Here is a 9,376-nt window from a genome sequence, read left to right on the forward strand (position 1 = left end):
GTTTCCTTTCCACATACCTCAATATTCAACTTGACCATGTGTAACTGGGAGAACTCATTTTACTCTTCACTGCTTTTTTTGCTTTAAGAATATATAAAGAGAATAATGGAGTCTGAGATACAGGAAAAAGTGAACATTAATAATTTCATTATTGATGTCCTATAGAACTTAGCTTTATATGCTACCTTAAAGTTTAATTGAATAATATGTGTATTCCTCATCAAGTAAGTTGAAATAGACTTTGTAGTAAACTGATCAGTTTGGTTATTCAGAGGACTTATTGGCTACAAGTATAAACGGTATAAGTTAAATGCAGAGGACAATAATCTTTGCATGGTAGAATAAAGATGGGATTTAAGGTAATTATGAAACCCATGGGGCAGTCAGGGCAGCCTCACCCCTCACAGTAATTTTCTCAAAGCAGTGAGCACCCAGTCCTGCCCCTAATGTACGTCTAGCTGGTGAATTGATAACAATATTGAGTATATTAGAGCAGTTATTTTAATTATATTCAGATATTTCTTGGGGTCCCAAGATGTGTCAAAATAAAATTCCCTATGTCTGTTTTCTCATGCATATTCCAGTCAATTTAAAACCACATAGTTTCAGCTTTAGAACTCTAAGACAAAACATGAAAGTTATATTTAATTTTTAATCATAGAATTAGTTATGTAAGCTGTGGAAATTTGGAAAATACTGAAAAACATGGGAAATAAAATATAAACCATAATCTCACATTCAGGAGCAAATGTCCTCAATGTATTAAATTATTTTTCTTACCAATCTTCTATACATATGTTTTAACATAAATTAGAAAAGTATATAACATTTTCTAAGTGAAATTTTTGAATTTGAACTTTATTTTTAAAAGGTGCATATAAAATCTGTAATCTTTAAATGCTAATTCAATAAATATATTCACTAAATTTTCCCCTATTTTTACATAATTTATAAAAATAGACTATTTCATGATTTTTCTTATTCATGTTATTTTGTGCATAAACTTTTAGATTATCCTCCAAAATTGTTACTACTAAGTCCAAATTATTCCAATAAATTGATGTTCCATTAAAGTATTTCAGACACTATGGCCAAGGAAATTGAATTTCTTTCTTCTGGTTACTCTATGTCTTATAGAAATAATTTGAGATCAAAATAAAAAAAGACTAGGTCAACTAAAATAACTTTTAAGATACTATTCCTATAGCATTTTGGGAAAAGCAAGACTCATCTGTGACATCATCAGAGTACTGTTAAAAGGCAGAGTTTCGGTGTATTTCACTTTTTTCATGGTTCTTTGTTCTTTTCTTTTTAAGGCAAAGCATTCTTTCCCCAAATTTTTATTACCCACACCACATAGATGGAGAATGAAAGGAATGTGACTGTGTTCATTCTAGTAGGTCTTACACAGAACCCCCAAATGCAAAACGTAGTGTTTGTGGTGCTTTTGGTCTTGTACATGGTAACCCTCTCAGGCAACCTGCTCATTGTGGTCACCATCACCACCAGCCAGGCTCTGAACTTCCCCATGTACTTCTTCCTGACCCACCTTTCCTTGATAGACACAATTTACTCTTCTTCTTCGGCTCCTAAGTTGATTGTGGACTCCCTTCATGAGATCAAGACAATCTCCTTTAATGGGTGTATGGCTCAAGTCTACGCAGAACACATTTTTGGTGCTGCTGAGATCATCCTGCTGACAGAGATGGCCTATGACCGCTACGTGGCCATCTGCAGACCTCTGCACTACACGGCCATCGTGAGCGCAGGCTGTGCCTCCTTCTGCTGGGGGTGGCTTGGACCGGAGGATTTCTCCACGAAGCGTTCAGATCCCCTTTACAGTCCGGCTGCCCTTCTGTGGCCCCGATGTCATAGACCACTTCATGTGTGACTTGTACACTTTGTTGAAACTTGTCTGCATGGACACCCACATCCTTGGTCTCTTTGTTGCTGCCAACAGTGGGTTCATCTGCCTGTTAAACTTCCTCCTGCTGTTGGTCTCCTATGTGGTCATCTTGCGCTCCCTAAGGGCTCACAGTTTGGAGGGGAGACGCAGAGCTCTTTCTACATGTGTCTCTCACATCACGGTGGTTGTGTTATTCTTCGTGCCCTGCGTGTTTGTGTATCTTCGCCCAGTTGCCACTCTGCCCATTGATAAAGCTGTTGCTGTCTTTTACACTGTGGTGGCCCCTATGTTAAATCCTTTAATCTATACTCTCAGAAATGCTGAGGTAAGACGTGTTGTGAAGAAACTCTGGAAGAAAAAAGTGACTTCAGGTAATAGTTAAACAGGATCATTAAATGTTATGGATAGAAGTAATAGAGGTCCAAGCCTCTTGATGAATATATTGAATCTAGCAAGGGAAAGAATAACACTTGCTGATTGCCACTTAAGCACAAGAACTAAAGCTTGGGTTGGAATCCAGACTTACTGTCTCCCATCTCACTCTCCTTATCACAACTTAATGTGCCTTAATCAATAAATACTTATCTATTAACAGGAAATCTGGAAATATCTTCAGAAGCTAATAAGTACAAATTGAGAATTTTGAATTGGTCTTATTATGTAGCATGGAGATGTGTCGGTTTCTACTGATTATTAAAACATGCCTAATAATATGCCTTTACTTTGGACTCTGGCCTCAATATAGAATTTTTGGTGTGAATTTTCTTGTTCATTAAATCTTGATTGTACAGTAAAAGAAATACTATTTATGATATGCTTATAAGACTAGCATTGTATTACATATTTTCCATATTGTATTAGGTGGGGTCCAGTCAGGGAACAGAATAGAGTGATTTGAACTGAAAGGTTCACATGCAATCAATAACTATGTCAGGGCTCTAACTATAAAAAGGGTAATGAGCTCTGCAAAAAAAGCCCTTTGACTGAGAAATGAGCATCCAAAGAAGGAACTCATTTAGAATGTGGACTTCCTTCCCAGGCCCGGATTTCAGTCTTTTGGAGAGAGTGTAAATTTTGCCCATGGATGAGGGATGGCATGTTTGACCAAACTTCAAGTTAGTGGTAGAACTGAGATACATACTGAGTTATTACTCTTTGTTCACATACATTTTACTCATTAAATGCAACTCTAGTGTGTCTTCCCAGGCAGTTTGGACAGAAATGAGTAATGAAACTGGTGATATTTATTAAAAAAAACTTCACATAGTTTTCCATTGAGCATGATCTGATGGTCCCAGAGATGATCATTAGTTCATCAGCTGTAACAGTGATCTCTACTCACATTGCACTTCATTGCTTATGCCACTTTTATTTTTTTCCCTTGAAGTTCTGGTACTTATATCACAAGACAATTTTAATTATCCTTAAAGCAGTTAAAATACTGTTCTTTTATCCGTTCTAATTCTCTCCTCCTTTGCATCCATGTACCCATGTTCCTCAGACCAGCCTGCTGCCACCAGACTCATTCCCATATGTTTTTGTGCTTTTCTGTTGCTAATCACTGCTGTCAGCAGTTGTGGTTATGCCAAACTACACTCACATTTATAATTTTTATGAACAGTTTTGATTTGTGAAAATAATAATTGAAAACATTGGTATCTTTATGTTAAGGTACAAACAACATATTATAATAATTACATCATATAATTTGGCCTTTAATTTTTAAAATAAAAGCTTTTTCATATGTGAGGAAACCTATATAACACTTTATTTTATTCATATTTAAAAATTAAACTGGGCACACACATTTCTACAGATCCTCACAGTTCTTTTTTAAAATTAATTTTAATCAGGGTATAGTTGCTCTACAACGTTGCATTAGTTTCTGGCTGTACAGGAAAGTGAATCAGTCATGCATGTACGTATGTCCCCTCCTGTTTGGATTTCCTCTCCTTTTAGGTCACTTCTGAATAGAGTTCTCGCTTATACAGTGGGTTCTTATTATTTATTTGTTTTATGCATAGTAGAGTGTATATGCCGGGGACCAGCCCCAGCAGGGTCCAGGGGAACCCTCAGGATGAACGGCGTTGGCGAATGAGAGAGAGAGTGAGACAAAGCTTGGAGGCTAAGTCTGAGGTTTATTTTCACACAGCTCCTTTATACCCTTAACAACATCTTTGGGGGAAGTGCATATTGCTTACACACAGGTCATCTCAAAACATCACAGCAACTTGACCTTCAACAGAAGCAAGATGTCACCCACATACTTTCATTCACAAGAGTCTTTCTTATCATTTGGCCTTCAGGCCTGCTAACATTTTATGGCTTGCACCTGGTGTGACTTAAGCAACTTCAGTAGCCGACCCTGTTTTTCTTGTGATTAATCTATTTTCTTTCTAATAAGCGTCATCTCCATGGGAACTAGATAGGATTACATTTTTACAGAACAGAAATGCGAAGGACTGCAGAAACAGCAGATACGGCACAAAACAGGCTCTTAGTCTAAAAGTTAACCACCTGCAAGAAGTCGCCAGCTAATCTCTATCTAAAGTATTTTCTATTAGGCACATTTGTGACTATTATTTGTGGAGCTTTTCTCACCCCGTGAAGGGGCCTATGCTTAATAGTTTCTTTTGTTAGCATACTGTGCTTAGGATGTTTAGAACAATCATGAGCATTTTGTGCTGAGATCACACTTTTATCAAACAAGCCAGAATGCCAGGAAAATGTTTGAATGGAAGCATTTCCTTTGTCTCTGGCCCCTTCACAGGGTACCAGCGTCCAGGAGATTTATTAATTAGGGTTTTAAGTTGGTCCTCATTCAGTGAAAGAGGAGCAGGAGAGCTCTCGGCAGGTAACACAAGAATCTGCAACAGGGCAAACAAGAACAACAGCAGAAAAAGGGGAGGATACAGGGTGGGGTAGAGGCCGAGGCCAACCTGGAGGGTCCCTTATCCTAGACGGCCTTGCCTGTCAGGTTCTTTCCTCGTGACCTCGTCATGGATGGGGTTCCGGACGGCCTTGCCTGCCCGGTATTTTCTTCATGACCTCGTCACTGGCGGGACCCCCCATAACGGCTCCCGGCATGTATATGTCAGTCCTAAACTCCCAGTTCTTTCCACCCCCCCTTCCCCACTTCGTAACCGTGTTTGTTCTCTATTATGTGTGACTCTATTTTTGCTTTGCGAATAAGTTCATCTGTACCGTTTTTCTAGATTCCACATGTAAGTGATGTTAGTCAATGTTTGTTATTCTCTTTCTGTCTGACTTCTCTCTGTATGAGAGTCTCTAGGTCCATCCACATCTCCATGATTGGCACTGTTTCATTTTTTATGGCTGATTATATTCCATTGTATATATGTACCACATATTCTTTATCCATTCCTCTGTTGACGGGCATTTAGGCTGCTTCTATGTCCTGGTTATTGTAAATAGTGCTGTAATGAACATTGGGGTGTGTTTGTCCCTTCAAATTGTGGTTTTCTCAGGATATATTCCTAGGAGTTGGATCACTGAATCATATGGTAGTTCTATTTTCAGTGTTTTTAAGGAACCTCCATACTGTTTTCCATAGTGGCTGTACAAATTTCTATTCCCTACACATTTCATGGTACCTTGTCCTTCCACTATTTTATAATTTATAACACCTTGTTATAATTTTTTACTTCTTCTTGGGAGTTTTTCAAAGGATCTTAAGCTTTTTGAAAGCAGAATCCACGTTTCTGTCTGTCTGTCTCTCTTTTTTTAACCATTGCAACCCCAGCAACTATCAACATGACTGATACATTCTGTGTGCTCCAAATGTTTGTTAGCTAATGAATTAAGACAAAAAAGAATAAAAGGAGTGCATTTATCTTGAAATTCCTTTATATGTAGACAGAACCATGTATTTTTAAAAACAGCTTTTAATAATGAAATGTTACTGAAAAGTAAGTAGGTTAACTGAAGAATATCGTTTAAAGAGCTCACATTAATAAGATAAAAAATTCTTGCTGAGAGCAGGGAGAATATTAAGGTAAAACATTCACTCATATGCTGAGAGATGTAGTCTAAATTTCTTTCTCATCCTCAGTTTAAACATGAATAAAAGCAAATTGTAGCTCCCCCTGAGGTCAAGCCAGACTTTTCCTTCAAGTTCAATCAACTTAAAGGAGAAAGGAATTCCCTAGCCTCTAGTACTACTTTTTTCATTTTAGTGAATTTAATTGTTTTCCTTTATATATTCACCCACACATTCAATATTTACCATGCATATGATATTGTGCTATTTTGTAGAAACTATTGCTATATAGCAGGCAAGTACTTTATAGTTTTACAGAGTGTGACTGTATATGGCAAAAATAGAAATGCTTTTCTGACATCCAAATGTTCTTTTATTTGAGACAGTACTCTTTCTGATGTGTTACCAGCAGAGCATGGGTTATATGAAGCAGTATAACCTTCAGCAATGGTGCTGAAGGCTGCAAGGAAATTTAGAAATGGTGTAATATTTATTATCTACCCCTCAGAGGTAGACAGGGCCAGTGCATTTATAGTGTTAAATAGTTGCATACTATAATATTACATGTACCATGTGACTATCAATTGTGATATATAAAAACAAGCACAGTTATTAATGAAAAATTATTAGATTTTTAGTGATAATGATCCAATATATACACTGTTAAGCACAGGTCCTGGCTCAGTAAATGGTTAGCAGTACAATTATCTGTAAACATTCTGACATCACTGCCTGGAAGTTCATTGAAGTTCAGTGCCTGACCTGGGAAATTAGTCAGTCTTGGTTACTGGCCTTCCAACACATCTGCTTTGATGCTTTTCTCTTTAGGACACTTTTTGATACTTTCCTTTTTCTGCTTCCCAGGTGGTGCCAGTGATAAAGAATCCACTTGCCAGTGCAGGAGAGTCAAGAGACACAGTTTCAATCCCCGGGTCGCGAAGATTCCCCTGGAGTAGGAATGGCAACCCACTCCACTGTTCTTGTCTGGGAATCACAAGGACAGAGAGGGGCCTACAGTCCATGGGGTCACAGAGAATTGGACAGGATTGAGCATGCGTGTATGCACACATCTCTATGCATACCCTCTTGGTTTATTATAGAGATTATTTGTTACTGTTCAGTTGCCCATTTGTGTCTGACTCTTTGCGACGCCATGGACTGCAGCATGCCAGGCCTCCCTGTCCCTCAACATCTCCCGGAGTTTGCCCAAGTTCATGTTTATTGCATCAATGGTGCCATCCAGCCATCACATCCTCTGATGCCCTCTTCTCCTTCTGCCCTCAATCTTTCCCATCATCAGGGACTTTTCCAATGAATTGTCTGGAGTTTCAGCTTCAGCATCAGTCCTTCAAGTGAATATTCAGGGTTGATCTCCCTTAAGACTGACTGGTTTGATCTCCTTGCTGTCCAAGGGAGTTTTAGGAGTCTGGATTCTCTCCAGAATCACGGTTCGAAGGCATCAATTCTTTGGCATCCTGCCTTCTTTATGGTCCAGATCTCACAATCGTACACGACCACTGGGAAGACCATAACCTTGACTATCCAGACCTTTGTTGGCAGAGTAATGTCTCTGCTTTTTAATATGCTGTCTGGGTTGGTCATAGCTTTTCTTCCAAGAAGCAAGTATCTTTTAATTTCATGGCTGGAGTCACCAACTGCAGTGATTTTGGAGCCCAAGAAAATAAAGTCAGCCACTGTTTCTACTGTTTCCCCATCTATTTGCCATGAAGTGGTGGGACCAGATGCCATGATCTTCGTTTTCTGAATGTTGAGTTTTAAGTCAACTTTTTCACTCTCCTCTTTCACTTTCATCAAGAGGATCTTCAGTTCTTCCTCACTTTCTGCCATAAGGGTGGGATCATCTGCATATCTGAGGTTATTGATATTTCTCTCGGCAATCTTGATTCTAGCTTATGCTTCTTCCAGCCCAGCATTTCACATGATGTACTCTGCATATAAGTTAAATAAGCAGAGTGACAATATACAGCCTTGACCTACTCCTTTTCCTATTTGGAACCAGTCCATTGTTCCATGTCCAGTTCTAACTGTTGCTTCTCGACCTGCATACAGATTTCTCAGAAGGCAGGTCAGGTGGTCTGGTATTCACATCTTGATGATTATTATATGTCACGCAAATACTTCGTGGAATATAACTACATATATAATAAATAAAATTCCTGTCTAATATTAAGATTTTTTTTGAGTCATCGCTTTTTATGATTATTTTTCAACCTAAGATGGTGTCTTGAGCAGTACTAGATATTCTGAAACCTTACAAGAAAACTGGAAAAACGTGTGCAATCTTCATTCAATGGTTACAGAAGCTCAGTGACGCATTGCTTTTATAGCTATGTAATAACTATATACTATAATGTGACAGTCAACATACAACTGTCAACAATGATATATAGAGTTACTAGTGAAAATTAATGGAATTTTTATTTATAGTAATGAAACAATATATGCAATCTGTCAAGCATGAAAAATAAGTGAAAGTACTAGTTCAGTTGTGCCCAACTCTTTGTGACCCCATGGACTGCAGCTCACCAGACTCCTTTGTCCATGGTTTTCCAAGCAAGGATACTGGAGTGGGTAGCCATTTCCTTCTCCAGGGGATCTTCCAGGCCTAGGTATTGGACCCACCTAGGTGCAGGACCCAGGGCACTGCAGGCAGATTCTTTACCGACTGAGCTACCAGGAAGCCCGACTCCTGGCTTAATAAACGGTGAAGTGAAAGTGAAAGTCACTCAGTCGTGTCCAACTCTTTGAGACCTCATGGACTATGTAGTCCATGGAATTCTCCAGGCCAGAATACTGGATTGGGTAGCCATTCCCTTCTCCAGGGGATCTTCCCAACCCAGGGATTGAACCCAGGTCTCCCACATTGCAGGTGGATTCTTTACCAGCTGAGCAACTATTAATTATATTACTTTTCCATTATAAATGCAGGAGAGTGTACCAGAGCATTTAAGATTATGGTCTGGAGAATCAATCATATTCTGATTACTGACTCTTCAATATGTCTGTTTTAATATCCTCCCCTTTCTGAATATTTCCTCACTTACAAAATTGGGATGATAGCAGTGCCTGCTTCTTAGGATTCCTGTAAAGATTACTGCTCAAAACCAAACTACTTAGTATTTTAAAAATTTTATCAGAAGGAAAGTCTACGAATTCACATTCATGGTTGTTGTTGTAAAACTTAACATCAAATTGGTAGAATCTTCTATGTATGAAAGAAATAGTACTGGGTTGTGTTTTTCTCCTTTTGCGTAGCTATTTCTGTTCCATTCAATGAGAAATACTATAATTTTCTGTAGCTAATTTCTTTATCCCTTAAGTAGTTCTTACTGAGCTCATCCAAAATGTCATTTTGATATTTGCCTGGTGGGCTACATAAGGTCTGTGGCGTTGCAGAGTCAGACACAACTGAGTGACTAACACTAATCAATGTTGAATTCTAGGTACAT

At 38.5% G+C, this 9,376-nt stretch overlaps 1 pseudogene; it reads left to right on the forward strand.

Moving 5' to 3' along the window:
- Nucleotides 1-1,360: 1,360 nt before the first annotated feature.
- Nucleotides 1,361-2,288, forward strand: LOC133062342 (olfactory receptor 4C12-like; annotated as a pseudogene).
- The last annotated feature ends 7,088 nt before the right edge of the window (nucleotides 2,289-9,376 follow it).

The sequence above is a fragment of the Dama dama genome, chromosome 1, assembly GCF_033118175.1.
Source record: "Dama dama isolate Ldn47 chromosome 1, ASM3311817v1, whole genome shotgun sequence".
Classification (NCBI taxonomy): domain Eukaryota; kingdom Metazoa; phylum Chordata; class Mammalia; order Artiodactyla; family Cervidae; genus Dama; species Dama dama.